Source organism: Natator depressus, chromosome 24, assembly GCF_965152275.1.
Source record: "Natator depressus isolate rNatDep1 chromosome 24, rNatDep2.hap1, whole genome shotgun sequence".
Classification (NCBI taxonomy): Eukaryota; Metazoa; Chordata; order Testudines; family Cheloniidae; genus Natator; species Natator depressus.
This window is the reverse complement of record NC_134257.1, coordinates 3586459-3592691: the sequence shown is the minus strand read 5'-3', so window position 1 is coordinate 3592691 and position 6233 is coordinate 3586459.

Sequence of the window (6233 nt, the reverse complement as noted above, 5' to 3'; positions counted from 1 at the left end):
TAATGTCCTGGTGCTCTGCAGAGTGTGTGTGTGGGATTTCCAGCCCAGATCCTCAACTGGTATCACCTGGGGCAGCTCTATTGAAGTTAATGGAGCTATACCGTTTAGGCCAGATCTTTAGCTTGTATAATGTATTTAAAGAGATGTAGCTGTGGGAAGAATACCTTTTTGTATTATATTGTAGGTGAGGCCAAATGCTCAGGAAAAATAAATATTACTTTCTGACAAGTAGATGTGAGTACGAATATGTATTGTGAGTACAAATACTTAGCTTTTGTACAGCATTTTTCATCGGGTCTCAAAGCACCTGACAAATATACCCTTTTTTCTGACTGCAAATGGTTCATGAGGTTTAAGTGGGATGTAAGTATTGGACAGACTTTGTCCTGGCCCTTAGCATGAGGGTGAATTTCAATCTCTAGACACATCTGCCATTGACATCACCAGAAATTCTGCACAGAGGGTTTGATTTTATACCCACTGGAATTAATGAGAAAGTTCCTGTTAATTTCAGGGTGGGAGAGAGGAAGATGACCCTTTTTATATAAGCAGAGGTGTCACACTGATAGCCCACCCAACCGAGCTAAACAGTAAAGCTGGTTGGGAAGTGCTTTGGATGGAAAATGCTGATTCATTGACAACAAAACCTTTTGTGGAAACACCTTGGTTTTCATCAGAAGGCTTCGCAGGTGCAGGGTGGGATTTTTGGTCAAAAGGAGAGACAGCAAGGCCCCAGGTCAGGCAATAGTCTGGGGGCGGGGGAGGGCACTCACCTGGATGTGGAAAACCCAGGTTGAAGTCCCCACTCCAAATCAAAGCACAGCAGGCCTTGATCCTTCATCTTCCACCGAGCAGGTCAGAGCCTTCATCACTGGTCTATGCTGTAGCTAACTTTTTGCAAAGCAGAATTCTCGTTTTCTGGCCAGCCGTATTAAGTGGACTGATTCCCTAGAGCAGTGGTTCTCAACCCGTGACCCAGGGCTGCTTGCAGCCCAATCAGCACCCAGCTGCAGCCCATCTGACATCCTCAGGGTCATAGAGGGTAGTATATATATGGTGTGGATGCAGCCTACATAACACACAGAGCTGCCTTTGTGGCCCATAATGGCAAATAGGTTGAGAACCACTGCACTAGGGCAATCCCGCTGGGTCCTTCTTTTGCTGCCTATAAATAGAAGCAGACAATACGTAGCCCGATCTATGGATTGTGTACTAATTATATCGATAACAGCGAATTCTTAAGTAATCGCTCTGAGGATTTTATTTTATTAAATCAGGCCCAGTTTTATTAAAATTACTGTTCCCTTGGGAACCCTGCTGTGCACAATTGTGACACTCACGCTTTAGGAACCCTTCAGTGTTTGTGATAACTCACGGATACATTTAGCAAAGTCACAAACACTCAAATCCTGCAAGGTAGGTAGAGACAATACCGAATGTCCATCAGAACATCCATAAACTTGCACCATCCCTTGCAGACCAACCTGAAATGTTAGCCATTGTCTTCCTCCTCACCTTCCCCCTCATCACCAGTGCCCAGCATCCAGGCACCTCCCCAGGGCTACATCTCTCTCCTCCTGCCCACAGGCTGGGATACAACTTTTATTATACATTATGCTGATGCCACTCTGTCTAATGCCTATTCAGTAGGGGTGTCTCCCCTCTTGTGTTTCCTCACCCTACTAATGTTGGGGTGTCCTTCTCCTACAGGTTAGTGTATTAACGAGCTCACCTTTTTGTCAATTTGTTCCTCCCTTACACATTCTGTTCCCAGTTCTCCAAAATTTAGGGGTGACTGTTGGGCCATTTATCTGTGCCAAAGTTCATAGGCTGCAAGCCTTGGGCTAACTGCTGAAGCCCGTGTCTGACAGGAGACATGCCTGTAGGGTCGTTGCATTACTGCTGAATAAAATAAATGCTAACGCTAGCTCTATGGGCTACAGACAGAAGTTGAAGTCCTATTGCAACCTGGCCTTGAGGCTGATTCTTGTCTTACTGTGCTGGTTTCAGCTTGAAATTTCAGCTCTTTGTGTTTCTAACAAGCGGAAATAGTCTAAAGGCAACTGCTCAAATTCCACAGACTTGGGCATCCGTCAGCACTTTCGGCTCCAGCCGAAGCTGTCATGTTACCGTAACGTGCGTTAATAGGCTGGTTTGCATGTGGAGACAATCTGCAGTGCGTGCCATTAAGGCTGATGCACTGGTTTGCTACATAGCAGTAAAGTTGCTCTCATGTCTTTGCACATTTCCATCATCAAAATATAATAAGGCACGTGGTAGGTGTTCGCTCTCCAGTCAGTTTCACAAGCTGGGGCTCTCTCTCTCAGCTTGTGGATTTCTGACTGCGGGTATCGATCTGACCGCGTGCGCAATGTGAAGACAACAATGTCGCCTGGGTAATGGTTAGTTCATAATAGTGTCTCTTCAGTGTTAACACCAGATCTTCCCAGTAACAGATGTGAACCACTTGGGGCTGAAAGTGGGTCCGTTCTCAGCAGGCATTGCAGATTCCCCATCGTTTAATTCGCTGCCAGTTCGCCGCTCCAGCCAGGTTCTAACTCTTGGAGACCGCTGGCTTCCAGCTACCGCATGTGGGAGCATCTTAGCATTCCCTTGTCACCGGCTCCCCTTGAACTCAGCAGCTTAAAAGCACTGGTGCGTCTTACCCGGCACATTAGCTCACTGCGTGAATTTCACTGCCATTGCTGCTGACATCAGTGATTACAAATAAGTGTTGTCTTGTTGTAGCCATGCTGGGCACAGGATAGTAGACTGACAAGGTGCGGGCGGTAATATCTTGGACCAAGTTCTGCTGGGGAGAGAGTCAAGCTTTCAAGCTAAACAGAGCTCCTCTTCGGGTAATAAACAATATTAGCTCCCCTTGTCGCTCTGTTTACTACTTTGACACTTCTGGGCCGTGCTGCTGAGAGCAAGGAGCTGGATATTACTGGACTTGTGGACTGCTCTGTGGGTGATGCACAAAGTCCCAGAGTTCAGGCAAGCATCCCTGTTCAGGAAAGAGAGCAAAGCCTGGGCTTAATTTTAGGCATATGCTTTCAAATTGTCGATGGAGCTTAATCACATGCTTAGAGTTAAGCGTATGCATAAGTGCTTTCCTGAATCGGGCTCTACGTTGCAATTACTGAGCCAATCAGCTACTGCCCTGTGCTACTACTGAGGGCATGATCATCTACAAGAGCAGATGGTGAGTAAAACCTTATGGCTGCTGATGCTGTGAAAGAGGGCAGGCTGAGGTTATCAGCCGGGCATTTCCTAAACTGCCTCTCCCATCTCACTTGTGAGCTGATCGCATCCGAAGCAGAGCGGCTGAGTCACAAGCACGCAGGCCCTGCGATGCCATTCGTAGGGTCACTTGAGCAGAGCCGTGCTGCAACTGGTCGGTCGGCCCACTCAGCCGGATAGCCAAGGCGCTGCTAATGGGGCAGATCTCAGCCGATGTGAATCAGCGTATCTGCACTGATTCCAACACAGCGCTGTTGGTTCACCCACGCAAGATGTGGCCTGTTTACACCTGTACCAGTGATGTGATGTGCAATGGAGAAATGTCCCCAGATTGGTTATTTGTAGCCAGAGCTTAATTTGTAATGGAAGAGATGCCGGGGCTCAAGCAATTTCATAACTGATGTGGCAAGCCCCCAGGTGCCAGGGCTATGACCTGCCCAGCCCCCAGGTGCCAGGGCTATGACCTGCCCAGCCCTGGCACTAATTAAGCACTGTTTAAAGCAGCTATATAGGATAAATGTTTGACCCTGGGGCCTGAAGTTTGACCCTGGGGTCTCATTTTCACCAAGGCCCCTTTATACCACTGGTGTAAATGGTGGATTCTATGTAACCTGAAGTCTTTAAACTATGATTTGAGGAGTTCAGTGATTCAGCCAGAGGTGATGGGAGTGGGTGGGTGAGACTCTGTGGCCTGCGATGTGCAGGTCAAACTAGAATCATGATGGCTTCTTCTGACTTTAAAGTCTATGACTCGGCCCGGCTGGGGAGGGCCGCGTTACAAGAGATGTGACTCCGTACAATGGCAGGCTGCAAGGCATTGTCTTGCAAGGACCAAATATTTTGGGGTTCCTCTGCACAGCTCAATGCCTCCAGCCCAGCACAGTCTCTATGGAGAGTGACACCGCCCCTGGGATTCTGCCCAACGAAGGGGCAGGTTAGCCGCGCTCCTTTGCATGGGGCTGCAGCCATTCCCGGCACAAAGGCAGCCAGCGTGCTACAGTATCCCGGCTGCAGGGGTGAAAGTAGGCTAGTACGGGCCAGCACAGTGTACCGCTAAGAAGCTGGTACCGACCCTTATGCAGCCGAGGTGAAAGAGCTGCCACAGTAGCGCCTTAAACATCGCTGCCCCTTTTGCCCCCCCCCCCCATTGGTGACCCTAGCGGCAGGGCTGCAGATGGGGGGGAGGGGCAAAAGGGGCAGCTGTCCCGGGGCCGGTGATTTAAAAAGGCCCAGGGCTCCCGGCTGCTGCTACTGCGGCAGCGGCCGGAGCCCCGGGGGGTGCAGGCCAGGCAGCGTGTGCCCGCGGACCAGTCAGTGTTTAATATCACTTTCATCCCTGCCCAGCTGAAGGAGATTCTGACTTGCAGCTGCCTGGACTCCGAGCCTTTCATTGGCCTCACTGGCTTGCTAACCTGTGGAGGGAGAGAACTTTGCTCCCTTCTATCCAGGGGGTGACGCTGGGGATTTCGAGGCCGGCTGCGCTCGCTCTGTGGCTGACAGTCCAGTACAAAAGGACCACAAATGAACAAACAGAGACGTCGGCGGGAGAAGTTGCTGGTGATGAGATGCAACAGAGAGGGGCGCCCACATCCCCGCCCTGCAGGGAGGGGGCTGCAAAGAAATCACTAGCTAGGCTGGGAGGCTTGTGGGTTGCAGGGGAGTGAATGGCGACTAAAAAAGAAATGGCCAGAGATGCGGCTGGTGTCAACTGCTGGAGTTCTGTTGACGTCAATGGAGCTATGCCGGGCTGTACTAGCCGGGTATATGGCCTGTTGACTGCAGTTGAGCTCCGTTCTTCGTTTATGCTAGTTTGAAGAGCGGGGCCATAAAACAAAACCACTGAAATGATTGCACTTCTCAGCTGAGACATAAAAGGGCTTTTGTCAAGAGTGGGGATGTGAAGCCAGGGGTCTGGTCGTTCTCGTGATTACAGTATGTACGCTCTTGTGGGGAACTTTCCTGGCTTCTGCACTACCCCGGTGAAGTGGGCTAGCGAAAGGATCTGAGTCCTCGCTCCCACTTCCTTTATCCAGTGGCCTCCCTGCCCTTGAGGACTCCCCTTCCACTCTCCTGTCTGGCAGAGTCCTTGTAACCCCAACAAGGCTGGGCCCAGGATTCCTGGGGGGCTCGACCCCAACCCTGCTGTGGTCACCTAGGACAGGGGCTAGGGTGTCCCCACTCCGGGGTACTCTCTCTGCCCTGGGCACTTCTCTGACCCACTGACCATTACGTACAAGTTAAAGCAAATGCAACTTATTTAATCAACAATTAATTTTAAAAAGAATAGGGAAAAATGGGAAAGGTGAAAGGAAACACATCAGCCCACTCTGTGGCAGGGAACATCACAAACAGTGTCTCTGGAACGTCCGGGCAGTTCACAGTCTGTTCCTTGTAAGTCCCAGGCCCCTTCTCCAGCCCTGGCTGTGCTGCAGGGATGCTGTGGGTTGGACACTCGCTCTGGTGGTGGCCACGTGCTCTTAGGCTCTAAGTGGTAGGACCCTTCTTCCCAGCAACACCCCCGCCCTGTCGGGGTTACGCTCCAAGCCTGGCCTGCAGAGCCCCTTGGCTGAGGCGTCTCCCTGTGCTGGGCCCGCTGCCCAGGGTCCCCCTCGCTCTCCCCGCTGCTCACCGCACCCAGCTCCGGACGGCTCCCGCCGCAACTCCACCGCTCGGTCTCTGCACTGCTGCTGCTGCCTCCAGCTCCCTGGGCTGCTTCTTTGGCCCCTCTGGCTCTGGTTGCTGCAGCTCCGCTCCCAGGACAGGTCTGCTCTGCAGGCTGCTTCTGTGACTCTGCTCCCAGCACTGACCTGCTTCCTGGGCTGCTTTTCTGGCCCCTCTGGCTCTGGTTGCTGCAGCTCTGCTCCCAGGGCAAGTCTGCTCTCCCTGGGCTGTGCCTCTGGCTTTGGGGCTGCAGCTCTGCTCCCAGGACAGGGTCTGCTCTCTCGGGATCTGGCACAGCTCAGCTTGGGGCCCTGCTTTCTCCTTAGCTC